Source organism: Dipodomys merriami, unplaced genomic scaffold (genome assembly GCF_024711535.1).
Source record: "Dipodomys merriami isolate MVZ:Mamm:240054 unplaced genomic scaffold, mDipMer1.0.p SCAF_100, whole genome shotgun sequence".
Lineage (NCBI taxonomy): Eukaryota > Metazoa > Chordata > Mammalia > Rodentia > Heteromyidae > Dipodomys > Dipodomys merriami.
This window is the reverse complement of record NW_027202272.1, coordinates 842,146-859,539: the sequence shown is the minus strand read 5'-3', so window position 1 is coordinate 859,539 and position 17,394 is coordinate 842,146. Positions and strand designations below refer to the sequence as shown.

The following is a 17,394-nucleotide window of genomic DNA, read 5'->3' as shown; positions in this document are numbered from 1 at the left end:
TGTTCCTGATACTGTTTCTGGGGAATGTGACTGAAATCCCTCTGATGGGACATGAGACAAGAACCTGTGGTTGTCTGAAGGAGAAGTAGCATCTGGATCTAGTTTTCTTTTTCTTCAAACTGCTTTTTTGCTACTTGCATGCTTTCGAGATATTGAAAACTATAAAACTGGGCCAGGGGGAAAAACAACAACATTGGCACTTGTCATCCTCTTCTTCAAAATAGCAGAAAAACCATGAATTTAATACTCCTCTTCAGTACCAGTCCTATATTGCTAAGATTAAATCCTTCTGGCCAAATTTATATTTCAAATACACTGAAAGAATAAAAAGGATTCTAAAGAAGAAAAAGGGCTCAGGGTATAAAATGTATACTTCTTTATTTATACAAATAGGGTTTTAAAACAATCATTTAAAAGAAATCTGCATTTTTACATTCACCGTCAGTGAGTTCCTGACAGAGAAGGCTGAGCATGATGATACATAGCAAGGTCCCACTGCAGGACAACAGTAGCTCAGGAAAGCACCATTTATTTGAGAAGCAGTAGGCATGCTCTGGCATTCCTGTTGCACTGCTAGCAATGGGAAGTCTTAAACCTCTTCTTCCACAAGACTTCTTCAAATTCCCCCTGTTCATCAGCAGTGGCATCTTTGCATTGCTGGTACTTGGACACCGGGTCGTTGATGTTGCTCTCAACCTCAGTGAACTCCATCTCATCCATGCCCTTGCCTGTATACCAGTGCAAGAATGCCTTGTGCATTGAACTGTTCTGAAGTGTGCTTGAAGGGTTCCTGGATGGCCGTGTTGTTGCCAATGAATGTGGCCAACATCGTGAGGCTATGTGGGGGGATGTCACACACAAGTGTCTTCACGTTGTTGGGGATCCATTCTGCAAAGTAGCTGCTGTATTTGTTCTGCAAGTTGAGCATCTGCTCATCCACCTCCTTCATGGACATGCGGCCTCGGAAGATGGCAGCCGCTATCAGGTAGCAGCCATGGTGGGGATCACAGGTGATCATCGTGTTCTTGGTGTCAAACGTCTGCTGGGTGAGCTTGGGCAGTGAAAGAGCATTGTATTGCTGGCTGGCACGGCTAGTCAGGGGTGCAAGGCCAGGCATGAAGAAGTGCAGGCAGGGGAAGGACACCGTGTTCTCGGCCAGCTTGCGCAGGTCTGCATTCAGCTGGGCAGGGAAGCACAGGCAGGTGGTGACCTTGCTCATGGTAGCCAACACCAGGTGGTTCAGGTCTCCATAGGTGGGCATGAGCAGCTTCAGGGTGCAAAAGCAGATGTCATACAGGGCCTCGTTGTCAATGCAGAATGTTTCATCTGCATTTTCCACCAACTGGTGGACAGACAAGATGGTGTTGTAGGGTTAGGTGAGGATGATAGGGTTAGGTGGATAAAGGCTCAGCCCAGCACTGGGAACTAGTGTCTGGATGTTAGGGAGGAGGGGGTGCCTGTTAGCCATCTCCTATGGACTATGATGACATATCAAATATGAAGTTGTCTGGTCTGAAACTCTGGCCAAATGGTTCCGATCTCACTGAGTCTAAGGTGCCAGTGTCCAACATCTTGGGCAAGGGCATGACACTGAAGGTGTTCATGATGCTGTCTGGGAACTCCTCTCGGATCTTATTGAGAATCAGGGTGCCCATGCCTGACCTGGTGCCACCTCCCAGGGAGTAGGGCAGCCAGAAACCCTGGAGACAGCCACACCTTTCTGCTCACCACTTCCAACACTGACTCCACCAGCTCGGCTCCCTCTGTGTAGTGGCCCTTGGCCCAGTTATTGCCTGCCCTGTTCTGGCCTATCAGACACAAAGACACATACTCCAGGAATAATGACTGTGCTATATACATTGTGCAGACTATAGGCTCCTCTGAGCAACTTTGGCTATTATTTTAGATACACTTTGGTGAAATAAAGGAAATGTTTTCTTTTTTTGGGTCCAGTCATGGGCCTGAACTCTGGGCCTGGGTGCTGTCCCTCAGCTCTTCAGCTCAAGGCTAGTGCTCTACCACTTAAGCCACAGCACCACTTCTGGCTTTTTTTTTCCTGCTTATATGGTGCTGAGGAATCGAACCCAGGGCCTCATGCATGCAAGGCAAGCACTGTACTGCTGAGCCACCTTCCTAGCCCTCAGGAAATGTTTTCAATGTGTCTGGGACCCTACAAATCACCCAGGTTCTAAAGAAAGTAAAGACAATGTGGAGGAAGATACATTTTAACCCAAACCACGTGCGTACTTCTAAAAATGAGCAGAGCCTGGGGATGGGAAGGGGTCTCAGTGGTACAGTGCTTGCCTCACATGCACAATGCCGTGGGATCGATTCCTCAACACCACATAAACAGAAAAAGCCAGAAGAGATGCTGTGGTTCAAGCGGTAGAGTGCTTGCCTTGAGCTGAAGAGCTGAGTTACAGTGCTCAGGCCCAGAGTTCAAGCCCCACGACCGACCAAAAAAAAAAAAATGAACAGAGCCTGCCTCAAGACTGGAAAAGTACTTACTTTCACAGGAGGAACAGGAGAACAGAATGGTAAGAGGGAAGCTAAGCTGCAGGCACGTGTCTGCACCTTGCTCATACATAGCTGTGCTTTGATTTCTGGTGTCCTGAAGTGGTTCCCTGTTATTGCCAGGTATTTGAAATGGCCAGCAGCGCTGAAACCTTGTTGGAGGCATTCCCTGCTCGCTGTTCATTCCCTTCAGAGGCTGTTTGCAGACTGGCATTTATCTGTGCTGATTGAGTGGCCAGGGACATGACTCCCATGGACTGAAATAGGTAGGTTAGGTGAGGATGATATCTAGATGGATAAAGGCTCAGCTCAGCTCTGGGAACTGGAGTGCCTGGATGTTAGGAAGGAGGAGTGCCTGTTAGCCATCTTCCATGGACCATGCTGACCTACTAAATATGAAGTGTCTGGTCTGAAACTCTATGGTTCCAATCTTACTGAGTCTAAGGTGCCAGGCTCTACGTCCACCATGATGGCCCGAGGAACATATTTGTTGCCTGTGGGAACAAGAGTTGACTTAGGCCTATACTTGACAAGGAACTTAGGGGCAGAGCTTATGATTCTAAGTGGCTCTCAGCATTCATTACAGAAATTACAGCATTTCAGACATGGAAACAGAAAAGATATCTTGAGAATGAATCACCATGCAAGAGGCTTCAGCAACTTTAAGGACGTTTGCAGTTGTCTATTTCCATGCATTTCATTCCTTTGCTTTGGGCATGGTGGCTGAAATCTCAGCTACTCAGGAGGCAAAGATGAGCATCAGGCTTTGAGTCTAATGGGGCAAAAGAAAGATGACAACACCTTTTCTTGTTGTTGTTGTTCATGGTGGGGCTTGAACTCTGAGCCTGGGCACTGTCCCTCAGCTCTTCAGCTCAAGGCTAGCACTCTATCACTTGAGCCACAGTCCCACTTTCAGTTTTCTGAGTTGTTTATTGTAGATAAGGGTCTCAGGGGCTTTCCTGCCCAGGCTGAATTTGAACCATGATTCTCATTTCTCAGCCTCCTGAGTAGCTAGGATTACTGGTGTGAGTCATCATTGCCTAACAGCAAGAACCTTTCTCTTTTTTTGTTAATTTTATTTTTATTGTAAAGGTGCTGTATAGAGGAGTTATAGTTACATGAGTAAGGAAAAGAGAACATTTATTGTTGAACATTGTTACCCACTCCTTTGTTGTTCTCCCTTTCCTTCCCCAATTAAAAGTAGCTAGGTGCACAGCACCATTGGCTCATGCCTATAATCATAGCAACTGTGGATTTGGAGATCAGAGGATCGCTGTTCAAAGCCAGCCTCGGCAGGAAAGTCTGTGAGACTCTTATCTCCAATAAACTAATAGAAAACCAGAAATGGCACTGTGGCTTAAGTGGTATGGCTGCTTGTCTTGAACAGAAGAGTTGGGGCACAGTGCATAGGCCCAGAGTTTAAGCGCCACTGCCGAAAAAAAAAAAAACAAACAAAACAAAAGAGCCAGGTGTGGCTCTTTTGTAGAGGAATTCAAGTATAATGCTTTCCTAGGGAAATACATAAAATACATATTTCTTGTGTTATAATGTTTCAATAATTGTTATCAAATAGCACATTTCCCTGTATGCAAATACTCAGAGCAACCTTGGGCGATTACTTGCAATTTGCCATTTAACCTGATTTTTCAAAAGGGATATCAGTTAAAATGATATAAACATGAGTTTGAGATTGCCCCCTTCCTAAACAATCACATGAAGAAAACTGGCCATCCAGCCTGATATGCAGGGGTTCCGGGAAGATGGCGGAGGAGAAGCTGGAATCTGAACAAGCTCTCGAATAGAAAGCAGTTTTAGAGTTCCAGTGAACAGTCCTAAGCCAGAGAATCACACCAAGTATGCCATCACAGGACAGAGAGTTAGACAAGAGAGGGGAAACCAAGGAGACACATCTGAGCCAGCCAGCAGCTGCCGCTGCGGCGGCAGAGTCGCGACGGCGACCACCGCCGTGGGGCCATACCTGAGACACAGAGAGTCCAGGACGAAGGAGCCAGACGCAGCCGACGAGCGGATTCTACTCAACACCAACAAGAACCGACAAGGAGCGGACATCTTCATCCTGCTGTTTGCAGACCAGAGACGACCCAGGATCCAAGACTCGGCGTGAGTACAAGCCCGACGTCCTCACCCCTTCTCAGGGAGCAGAGGAGGGAAGGCCACCCCTCCCCCCCCCAGCACCGGTGATCTCCATCTTGGATACCGACAAAGTTCGGAGGAGCTGCTAGCTCCAGCTCAGGCCTTGGAATAAAACGAGTCATTTAGCAGGTCACAAGAACTTAACGGCGAAGTGACCTGCCAGACTCAGCTCCATCCAGGGAAAAGTCACCCAGCTCAGGCGCCAGCCATTGGAGTGGCTCGCCACACTGGGTAACCAGAGCCAGAGGCTGCCCCTCCCTCTAGCAGCCACCACAATCAATTGAAAAACAGAAACCCTGAGAATGGCTCCAGGCTGGGCGCTGTGAGCTTTATCACAAAATAGCCCCAGGGAAAAGCTACTGTTTGTTGAAAGGCCTCAACTCTACTCAGAACCTAGCCTCATCCCCACATCCCCCTCTTTTGTGATTCTCAAAGCAGATCACCCTCCCAGAAAACTAACCTGGGAGGGGGATCTCAAAATCTTGGGTAAAGCAGAGCATTTTTCTGCCTCTTCCAACAAACCAGCCTGATATGCAGGATCTAATAAAGACACAACATAAAATACTGTTCATAGGAGTGACACAATCCCACACAACAACTCTCAACCAAGGAACCACAAGATTAAAGTCTTATATCTTACTTAAGCAATATTAACACAAAATACCAAGGTGAGGACATCCCCAAATGTAGATCCATAAAACTCAAATACATTAAATAGCTCTGTCCTTTTGTTTGCACTTTTTCATTGGTTTATTACACAGGAAAACCAATTATCTACGATTCTGTTTGTATACAATAATGTAGAACGGAAACTCTTTATATAAAATTAAATGAATTTCACATTGACAGTTACAAAAACTGAAAATCTACTCTGTAGACTTCAGTAAGGTTGTTTGTATTAGGAAAGACAATATGAATCATTTAAAAGCAGTGTTTACACATTATTATTGGGTTTTTCTACATCACAACAATGTTTTTTACTTTAAAAACCTTAAAAAGAATTTATTGTTGGCTAAGTATTCATATTCAAAATGCTGAAGTCCAGAAGTGTTATAGATTTCAGGGTGAGACACTTTATGCTTTGTGATTTGGACTATTCACATATATATTAGTGACTGAACATCCCTCTTTGAAATTTTAAAATTTTCAATTTCAAAAAAATTTTTTTTAGAAATTTAATCTGTATTTTAAAGAGGGCAATGCAACTGGGCTCTGGTTGCTGAAGGGTGAAATTCTAGCTACTCAAAAGTCTGAGATCTTAGGATCGCAGATTGAAGCCAGCTGGGGCAGGAAATTCTGGGAGACTCTTATCTCCAAGAAACTACCTGAAATAGTTGGTGCCATGCCACCTCCTATGGAGTCTGCATGAGATCGTGTTAGACAAAGAGCTTTAAGGAAGCATGCCTGCAGGAAGAGGGTGTTGGTTCAAGGCATCCCATACACTTGGCTGCACCTTTATAGCCTCTACTACCTTTATTCTTACTATATTCTTCTTGGCTGTACATTCGTTGCTTTTATTCTTGTTTTGGCTATTTTTCTATTGATCCGTGAACAGAGCATGTTGTTTCTTTCCAGTCCAATGGAGATGACTTCTCTAAATAATAAAGACTAGGACCAAAGATTAAATGTGGCCTTGCCCCAATCAATCTATCATCTGATGTGACGCTGCCTCCAAAAACTCCTACAACTTCACAAGCGGTTTTGCAGCTCACGCATAGTAAACATAAAAACTTAAAATTTCCAAATATGTTACAACAAGCAGAATTAATGAATTAAACTAAGCTAGAAGGAGTTATCCCAGAAGCCTAGAGAGTTCTGAAAAAAGGAACCCCTGATAATAAAAAGAAAAGAAAGATTGAAGAGATGAAGGACAATGCCTATGCCCAGAGTTGAAACCCCATGACAAGAAAAAAAAATCCAGGTGTGGCTAGTCAGCAAGTACAGGTAGGGGGAATTCAGTAAAAGGCTTTCCTGAGGAATTCACAAGTGTATACTCAAAAATTAAAACAAAATATATGGTGGAGTGGCTCAGGTGGATACAGCACTTGACTTACAAGATGGAGGCCCCAAATTCGAACTACAATACCACCCTAAGAAAGGCAGGAACTCCTTCCTTGTCATTAGTATTCCTAGGGACCTATTCTGCCACGGTATTGGAAGCCAGTTGGGAGACACTCACTAGCTGCCTCATTGTAATACACCTCGATTCTCTGCAGCTGTAAACTGCTGTCTACATAGTAGTTTCCCGTGCAGTCAATGTTGTGCTCATTGCTTAGCATTTCCCCAAACTGAGATGGAAATAGAAGTGTATTATGGCCTAGAATGTTAACTGTCCAAACAATGGATTTTAAAATAACTATGAGAAACCCAAGTCCTGTTGACACAACTATTTTTGTAAAAAAATTAGATTTTTTAAATTAAAAAAGCACAAAAATTGATAGCATTTTAGTTTTGTTAATCTCTTTGCTATCTTGCTGAATAGAAGACATCTGGGTTCTCCTATGAGTATTCTATCTTATGGGATACCATATTCTGTTTGGATTCTATGACCAGAACCTGGTCTTATATGGACATTAAGTTGCCAAAGCAGTAACTTGAAGACTCAGCTAGAAGGGTCTCCAGAACCCCAAGGGTCCTCAGAGCATACACTGATTTAGACAACCACTGATTTAGAAAACACCCAACGTAAGGGAACTGAGTTAGGGCATGAAAACTCAGAGAAATTTGCATTAAGGTGGACGAACTGTTCTCAATTATCTGATACTCATCAGTTGACAAAAAGGGAATCCTCTGTATCTGTCAGCTCAAAGACACTGCACTCCTTTCATTCAAATCAGACCAAAAATGCATTAGTCTATTCCCAGGAAACTAAGTACAATGACTTGAGTCTCAGGTAAGACAAAGACATGCAAGCCTTGCTTAAAAAACCACACCCACCTGGGCCACACAAATTAGGGAAATTGGGGAAACTATCTGGGGGACTTGATTTCCAGGAGGTTAGGGACTACTATGGAGCCCCATCTACCTCAGCCTAGACATGACCACCACCACCTGCACCCTCCAACCCCATCCTCTTCCTCCTCATCCCCCTAAATTTGAGACTAGGATCCTAGGCCAGTGTCATGCTCCCCTTTGCGCCAATCTGGTTGCCACAGTGGCTTGCCTGTATGTACATGATCTCCCTCACAGTGTAGGGCTGCAGTGCAGTTGGATGCGTGTCCTCAGCAGTGGTGTACACAGAGGCAAACAGGTAGGGCTGGGGAGCAGGAATCTGACACAGCCAACTCAGATCCCCATTTAAACCTCTGGTTGTTACAGGGGCAGAGGAGATGGGGTGGACTTGATAGGCAGAGCCAGTAGGTGCTCCAGCTCATTCTCCCTACTGCTGGGTAATCAGAGATAGCTACCTGTTATCACTTAGCCCTGGCATCCAGCTGTCAGCCTCAAGTCAATTAGCACAGCTGCCACTCTATTTGGAACCTCTTGTCACACTGCCATCCACATCCCACCCTGACTCACAAGAGAGGCTGAACCCTGGGATCCAGGAAGCAAGAGGAGGGGCTTCCTTTACACAAGGTACTTGTGCCAGAAGCCAAGAACAAGCCTACCTTCTATTTTTGATAGGAGGGCCTAGAACTGAAGGGGCACGTTCAGCTGTGATCCCAAGAACAAGCACAAACTGTTGGATTCCATGACTGATTTCCATTCTGGGAAGAGTCAGGGGCTTAGGGCCTTGCCTTCATACTCAGGTTTTCTTTTCTTTTCTCTTAAAAGCAGCTTGCTTTATTACTTAAGCCATAGGTCTACAACAGTCTACTTTTTGTTTCATTTGGCTTCTGCTCCGAGCATGAGAACTCAGCTCCTGCTCTGTGTGTGTGTGTGTGTGTGTGTGTGTGTGTGTGTGTGTGTGTGTGTGTGTGTGTGTGTGTGTGTGTGTGTGTGTGTGTGTGTGTGTGTGTGTGTGTGTGTGTGTGTGTGTGTGTGTGTGTGTGTGTGTGGCCGGAGTTAGGCATGTTGGTGTTAGGACTTAAAATTAAGGCCTGGTGACCCTTTTTGAGATTTTTACTATTATTGAGATTAGGTGATTACCTAAATTTCTCTTATTTCAGAATATTGTGGAATAGTGATATTTAGTTGAAGTCACAAACATATTTTAACCTTCACAATGCAAATTGTCATTATTATGGTCGATAAAGTTTGTGAATTCTATAAGCTTTGACAATACAATTCTATAAGCTTTGACAATACAATTATTTCTTCCAGGTGATATATACATTTCTTTCCTTTTGCTTATTGTAAGACGTTCTGTCTTTCACTCTCATTCCTCTCCTCTCTTTCTGAGGTTTTATTGATTTACTTAGTTAACTGAAGGGTAGGTGGCTCTACTACTTGAGCCACAGCTAAACTTCTGCCTTCTTTAAGTGATTAATATGAGGCAAGAATTCCATGGGTAGTCCAGGGCAGTACAGAAAGGCTTGAAATCTGATGATCAGAGTTCAAAGTCAGCCTGGGCAGAAAAGTCAATGAGACTCTTATCTCCAGTCAACCTAAGAGGTGGAAGATAGTAGAGCTGTAGCCTTGAGCAAAACACTTCAATTTTAAGTCCCTCAACTGAACACACTGAAGCAAGTTTCATGGACTTTCCTGTCCAGTATGGCTTTGAACCATGACCTACAGATTTCCGTTTCCTTAGCATTCAGAATTATAAGTGTGAGTCAACATTTACAAATCTTTAATTACCTCTTCTTTCACCTTTTCAGTTATTTATTCTTTCTTTCTTTCCTTTTGACATTTGTTATTAGGCGCTAGCTCTTATGCTGTTTTTTTGTTTCCCTTGAAACTACCATGCCCTACAACTTTGACCACAGGTAAACTACAGGCTGTTTTTCTTTTTTGCAGCTCTTTTTCTAGGGCTTAAACTCAGGTCACAGTGACTGAGGTTCTATTTTTTTTAATTGAGTGGTGGTTCTTAGATCTTGAAATTAAGTCAAGATGACTTTCCTTGAGGTTTATTTATTTTTACCTTAATAGTAGCTGGTTTCACTACTTGAGCCACAGCTCAACTTTTGCATTTTTTGTGGTTAATAGGAGATTAGAATATCAATAGAAAGTCAAGAGCATTACAGAAAGGACTGAAATCTGAGAATCATGGTTCAATGCCAGTCTTGGGCAAGAAAGTCAATGAGACAATTATCTCTAATAACCACCAAGAGGTTGGAAGAAGTAGACCTGTAGCCATGAGCAAAACATAGCAAGTTCAAGCCCCCATACTGAACACAGTAAAATATGTCTCCTGTACTTTCCTGCCTGGGCTGGCTTTGAACCACAGTCCTCAGTTTTCAGTAATCTGAGCAGGTAGACTTACAGTTTTGATTTAGAAAGCCTTAATAGCTCCTTTTCCACCTTTTCACTTATTTGATTGTCCCTTCCCCCTTTTTCAAAGTTCATGTCCTTTATTATTAGGGCCTACTCATTTATGCTCAGTATTTAATTAATTAATTTATTGATATTGTCAGTTGGGGGCTTGAACTCAATGCCTAGGAACTGTCTGTCAGGGACACAGCAGGTACACTACTATTTTCAGACACAGTGCCACTTAGTTGGAAAAAAAAAAAACAGTCACCAGGGGACATTTTAGCCGAGGCTGGCTTCCAAATGTGATTCTCAGATCTAAGCTTCCTGAGTAGCAAGGATTACAGGCATGAGCCAGAGGCACCTGGCTTGTTTTTTTTAGATCAAAACTAGCAGGCTCTACATTTAGGCCACACTACTTCACTGTCCATGAGATTTTTGGCCTTTTGTTTTTTGCTCAAAGCTAGCAGGAACAAACACTCAACTCCTGAGGGTTTTTTTTTTTTGGGGGGGGAGGGGAGGCTTGAATTCATGGCCTAGTGACTCTCTATGAGGGTTGTTTTGTTTTATTTTGGGTATTTTGTTTTTCATTTCAAAGCTAGCAGGCTCTACTACTTGAGCCTCAGCTCAACTTCCGCCTCTATTTTTCTTTTAGTGGTTAATAATAGATAAGAGTCCCATGGGAACCAAGGCACTACACAGTATCCTAAAATCTAAGGATTACAGTTTAAAGCCAGCCTGGGCTAGAAAGTCCATCAGACTCATCTCCAATTAACCACATGAGACAGGAAGTAGTATTTTTAAACTTGAGTAAAAACCCTCAAGTTCAAGCCCATGTCTAGCACACTCAAAAAGAAGTTAGTTGGACTTTCCTGCCCAGGCTGGATTCGAACTGTAATCTTTACATTTCAGCTTGGATTAAAGATATGAGTCTATATTATAAAAAACTAATTGGCTCTTTTCTTCTTCACATACATTTATTTATTTGTTGGTTCTCTGTCTTGTTTTTAGGGCCTCACCAATCTTGCTGAAGGATAGAATGCTCTAAAAGTTTAGTAACAGTTGCAATTTGGTTCATTTTTTGGTTTTGGTGGTTAGTAGGAGGTAAGTATAGACACTCCCACAAGGTCCTGAATTATACTGATTGCGGTTCATTGTCAGAGGACAAGGAAAGTTCATGAGATTCTTATCTCAAATTAACCTCCAAAAGATTGGAAATGGTCAAGCAAAAACTTCTAGATCATATCCCAGAAAGGAACACACACACACTCATACACACACACACACACACACACAGACACACACAGACACACACACACACACAATGGGCTTTTTACACACACACACAAACACACACACACACACACAAACACACACACACACACACACAATGGGCTTTCCTGTCCTGGCTGGCTTGGAATAGTAATGCTCAATTTCAGTGTTTTGAGTAGCTAGAATTTCAAGTGTGAGCCACCAGTTTCTTGTTAATTTTTATCATTTTTAAGACTCTTTGTGCTCTCTTGTACTTTTTTAAAAATTTATTTTGTGGTTGTCTTAGTGCTAGATCTGTTTTTCACTTACCTTTTTTAAAACTTTTTTTTCTTAGCTTTATCTTAGCTTTTTTTATGCTCAAGGTTGCTGCTCTGCCACTTCAGCCACAGTTCCACTTCTTTTTGCTGATTAGTTGGGAATAGGAGGCTCATTGACTTTCCTGCCCAGGCTGGCTGTGAACCACAGTCCTCAGATTTGAGGATACTGTGTAGTGCCCTTGAATTCCTGTGGGACACTTCTGTCCTATTTACCACCAAAAGATAAAGAGAATGGGGCAGAAGTTGATCTGTGGTTCAAATAAGAGAGCCTGCTAGCTTTGAATTTAAAAACAATACTTGGAAGTCTAATTCTGGTACTAATTGTACACTATTCAAACAAAACAAAACAAAACAAAAAACAAAAACAACTTATGCGCAGTGACCAGGTAATAAGGATTCCTAACTGATAACCTGAACTCATTTCCCAAAGCCTTTTTAAGATATATATGGTCATTTGTGTCAGCTGAGGAGAGATTAAAGAACAAGGCTTTACAGGCCAGTTACTCAGGACTTGGAAATCAGGATCCATTGGCAAAGCTTTTCAGAAAATGACTAATAACTCACTCTTCACAATTCCAAATGGTTCTTCCCTCTGTGCAAGGGAAAGAGGGATGAGAAGGAAGAAATATGGGAACTAAGAAACCTCAAACAAGGTAAGTTATGTTAACTTTATTAGATAAAGTAAAACATAGGTGTACGGTGTGCAATCCAGAAAAGGACATGTCACCTCTGTGTGGATCCCAGTTAATTTAGTTAATCGATGGTAAGAAGTAAAACCCACTATTGTATTTATAGAAAGGAGGTACATGGCAGGCAAGTCAGTTCACTAACTTCAAGGATTTTGAACATAAAGGAGTGAAAGTGTTTGACTCTGTTTGGGCAACAGGAAGGAACAGAGCTGAGGAGGACTGAGATGTGCAGACATTCCCCAAGAAAGATCTCACTGACATCAAGTCTTCAGATGCCTGCTGGTTGCCAGTGGCTTATGCCTGTAATCCTACTCAGAAGGCTTAGATCTGAGGATTGTGGTTTGAAGCCATCTGGGATAAGAAAGTTTGTAAGTCTTTTATGTTTTACAACTCAAGAATATTCATATTTGTTGCTAATTGCAACCCAAGGCAGTGCAATAGGATACCAAGCTGAAGAAAATTAGAAAATACCAGACAGGTATAGAGAAAAAGAAAAAAAAATCAATGAGGACCTTGGGTCCCAAGGCTTACTGGCACCTGGGCCCCAGGTCACAGAAGCAATCATATTTATTTGAATTCACACTGGGAAGGTTACCATGGATACATGCAAAAATGAAGCTTCTATATTGCAATCAGAGCCACCACAGTGACTGAGAAACACTGGTTCCCTTTTTGTTTTGAGAAAGGAGAATGCAACCCAGAGAAAATCCAGACATTTGGTCTATTTTATCTAGATTCCTAGGTTAAGTTGTCAATTCTTTTACCTCCCAGGCTTAATAGCTTAACCCTCTCCAGAGCTGTGCTTTTTTGTAAAATTGTGAAAATACCATACAGAGGAGTTACAATTACATTGGCAAGATAGTAAGTACATTTCTTATCAAGCATTATTACCTCCTCCTTTGTTTCCCCTTACCATCCCTTCCCCTCTCAACCCCCCTTCTCTCCCTCCACCCCCCACTGAAGTTGTAAAGTTTGTTTTTCAACATAACATCTTATACATATACATTTCATTGTTGTAATGGGGTCACCTGTAACCCTATTTATATATTTATTTATTGATTGATTTTTTTATTGTGAAAATACCATACAGAGGAGTTACAATTGCATGGGCAAGATAATGAGTACATTTCTTATCAAGCATTGTTGCCTCCTCCTTTGTTTTCCCTTCCTATCCCTTTCCATCTCCCATCCCTCCCCCCGTTCCTCCCCCCACCCCTCCCTCCCGCTCTTCCTACCCCCCCCAAAGTTGTAAAGTTTGCTTTTCGACATAATGTGTTGTACATCTCATTGTTGCAATGGGTCCACCAGTATCCCTATTTAAACAATTTGTTTTTCTTCCCTTCCTTTCCACAAATTAAACCAACATCAAATACAGTGAAAGCAGGGCTAATACCATGGGGGAGGTACATATAAAGCAACAAAGAAATCATTTTATAAATATATTGGAAACAATCTCAAGAAAGAAAAAAAATTTGAATCCTTATCTTGGGGTTCATTTCACCTAACATCAACTTGTCTGACAGTTTCTGTTTGTCTCAGACATATACTATTTATTTCAAATAACTTTGGGCCTGGCTTACTTCACAGAGCTGTGTTTTAACCTTTGCATGGTCAGCTCTCAGCTTTCTGAGTACTATTGAGGTGGTGTTCCAACCTCTCAAACCTTTTCCAGGTTCAACAGCTCAGCTCGAGTCTCCTACACCTATTAATATTAATAGTATAGATTACAAACAGTAAAAAGAGAAAAATAACATTATACATTTAAACAGAAATAACTGACTGCATTCATTTATCCAGGACAAAAAATTTAGCACTGCTGTTTAAGTCACTAATAACACTTTTTTAAGATATACTTTGATGGATTTCATAAAACTTCCTATATACTCCTTAGAGTGTCTTTTTACCTCCCATTTTTATTTATTGCATTTGCATAGTAGTATAACATCCTTAAAATCATATCACCTCATAATTAAAGTTTACCTTGTAAGTAAATACTTATGAGACTCCAATAAAATATCAAAAAAGCTGAAAGTGGAGCTGTGGCTTAAGAGCTATAGTACAAGCCTTGAGCAAAAGAGGCTCGGGGCACTGTCCAGGCCCAGAGTTGAATCCCTAGTGTCCACACATACACCCTCCCCACCCCAGACCCCACACACAATCAGATGATAATGTCTATGAAGTTCTTCCTTAGGATGATCTTGGTGATGTCAGCAACTGTATCAAGTTTCTATCTCTCTTCCATGCATTTGTGGTAGTAGACAGCAGAGTCGCTGTAGTATAACACGTGTCTAAGATGGCATTAGCAAAGGCTATCATGTAACATATCCAACATAATGTCCAGCTCTCTTGATGGTAGATCTGCACATCTTGGGACTTGATGTGACCCATGTACTCCTCAACTCGCTTTCCCATCCTCTGTGCCACCTGCTGCAATGATTCACTATCCACACCAAATAGGCTTTCATAACCTTTCCCTAATTATCTGAATACTGGATGCCAGAGATGTCATGGAGACACTCTGTGGCTATTCCCCTCCCCTGACAGTCCATTTTACCTCCTATGCTCTCCTCACAGATGTGGGCAATGGTCTCTGAGAGACTTCGTGCATCATCTTGGAGAGATTTAGTTTCATTGTATCCATAATCTTTGGGAAATCATGCAGTGAAGGGTCCAGGTTAGGAACATAGCTCCTCCTTCTGCAGGTTTTCTTGTATGTTTTCTTGGCCATTGAACAGAAGGGGGGTCTCTGAAAGGGAATTTATATGGTGTTCTCTGTCTGTCTTGGTCCATATAACATAGAACCACTTTCCCATCCCTTTAATGATTTAGACATGCTCCATGTGATTTGTGCTGCACTGCTCTAAATATAGTAACAATGTAGAGGACACAACTGGATGTTGTGTGGATAGCTGTCCATACTTGGGCATGAGTCCCCTGACCGGCAGGGCCCATAACTCCATGCTGGGAAAGTGAGAGGAAGATTAGCTGGCTTATATCTATGTAGTCTGAATGACCCCAGGAGGCATTGAGGCCTCCTCTTCATGTACATGGCCCCTCAGCATATTGATAAAGAATGACACACCATGCCCAATCATCACCAAAATGTTCACCTGGTCCTGGGCATTATCACCACCGTCTCACCCACTTCTAGAAAATTCCCTTTTTCAAGGCATTGCCAATCCTCCTCCTTGCATTCTCAGTTAAAATACTGCTGTCCATGAGTAAAGAGCAGAAGACAAGGAAGCAGGTACCCTAGGGAAAGTAAATACTGGACCTATTCCATGGTGAGAAGATAATGCAACCTGCAACTATAGAATAGCGAAGGACTTAAGATGGTTGTGCACACAGTTTGTGCAGAAAAAATGCCAGACCTAGTATGCCCTGTTCAGAGTTTCAGTCCATAATTGTCTCTAACAAAGACATCTCAGGTACAGATAAACCAAGTTCATAGTGTCTTTCTTTCTTTTATTCTGTGCCTTTCTGGGGCTTGCAATCAGGAAATGGATACTATACCTGTAGTTTGTTTTTCCCCTCAAGTCTACTGCTTTACCACTGGAGCCACAACTCTACTTCTAGATTTTTTTTTTTGTTCATAATTTGAGATAAAATTCGTATAGGCTTTCCTACCCAAGTTGGCTTCAATCACTGATCCTCAGCCTCATGAATAGCTAGGATTACAGGCTTGGCCACTGAGCCTGGCAGCAATACTCTTCCTTTTTTATTGCCTTTTCTTTATTTTTTTGTCAGTTATGGGCATGAATTATGGGCTTGGGCACTGTCCCTCATCTCTTCAGATCAAGGCTAGTGCTCTACCACTTGAGCCACAGCGTCCCTTCCAGCTTTCTTTCTGCTTATATGGTACTGAGGAATTGAATTCAGGGCCTCATGAATGCAAGGCAAGCACTCTACCATTGAGCCACCTTCCCAGCCTCATCTTTCATTTTCTTAAAAAATATTATTAGGAATATGATATTCAGAGGTGTAACAGTTAAGTCAGTTAAATTAAACAGTTGTCAGGTAATGAATACATTTTTGGGGGATAATTACACCCCTTCCCTTGCTCTCAGTTTATCCCTCCCACTGTGGCTTTTTTGTGGTTAACTGGAGATAAGGGTCTTCCAGACTTTGCTGCCCAGGGTGACTTTGAACCACAATCCTCAGACATCAGTCTGCTGATGAGCTAGGCTTGAGCTTTAAAGTCAGGATGACTGTTCTGAAGGTTGTTCTATATTTCCTATGGGCTGTGGGCCTGAATGGACTTAGGCAGTGAATGCCAGGCAGGTCTGTCATCCGGAAGCATGTGTCCTACTTAAGCCTGACTGGCTCTCAGAACAGATAGGTGATGCTTTCAGAGCAAGAACCAGTGTGTACTAGCTCAACAGAAGTCCTCACTATATTTATCTCATTCAACAACTACTGGGTTGCTTATCTTATCAACACTTTTTCTTTCTTAAGAATATATGTATTGTAAGATTGCAGTAACTACAGATTTGTAATGGCCTAGGAATATATGTGTGTTATCATATTTAATATTCAAACTACATAACTGCTCCAAATCATGTTTTATTTATCTTAAAGTAGTTCTTGAATAATACTCTTTATTAGTAATGATATTATTAATATAAGTATTAAAGTTCTTCAAACATGTTTCTCTTATTAGATTAATCCTTACAGTGACATTGAAAACACCTTCTGGAGCAGCAATGGAAAAGATACTTGGTGAATACTAAGAATGAGGGATGAGAAGTGTGAAAAACTAAGAGACTTACAAGTGTGACTGGGAAACATCTTCCACAGAGCAGAATCCCAGACTTTTGAAGGTATGTCAGTGTGAGAATAGGTCTTCAACCAGTTCACATGACCACATGGGTGATTCTCAATGTTGCCACATAGATTCCTATATGAAAGACTCATGTCTGATGGGCTTTCACAACGCCAGATTTATGAAAGTTTGCTGTTTTCTTTCCTTCAATATTACTTCATACTTTAGTATTGAGTGCATTTTTTCTTTTAAAACATGAAAACAACACCATCTTTTGGACTGAGGTGTTTCCTTTCTCCCTAAGAATAGCTCTGGTATTTAAGAGGATTCCTGA

At 42.1% G+C, this 17,394-nt stretch overlaps 1 pseudogene; it reads right to left on the bottom strand.

Annotated features, from left to right (window-relative positions):
* Nucleotides 1-573: 573 nt before the first annotated feature.
* Nucleotides 574-17,212, bottom strand: LOC138806826 (tubulin beta-2 chain-like; annotated as a pseudogene).
* Between the last annotated feature and the right edge of the window lie 182 nt (nucleotides 17,213-17,394).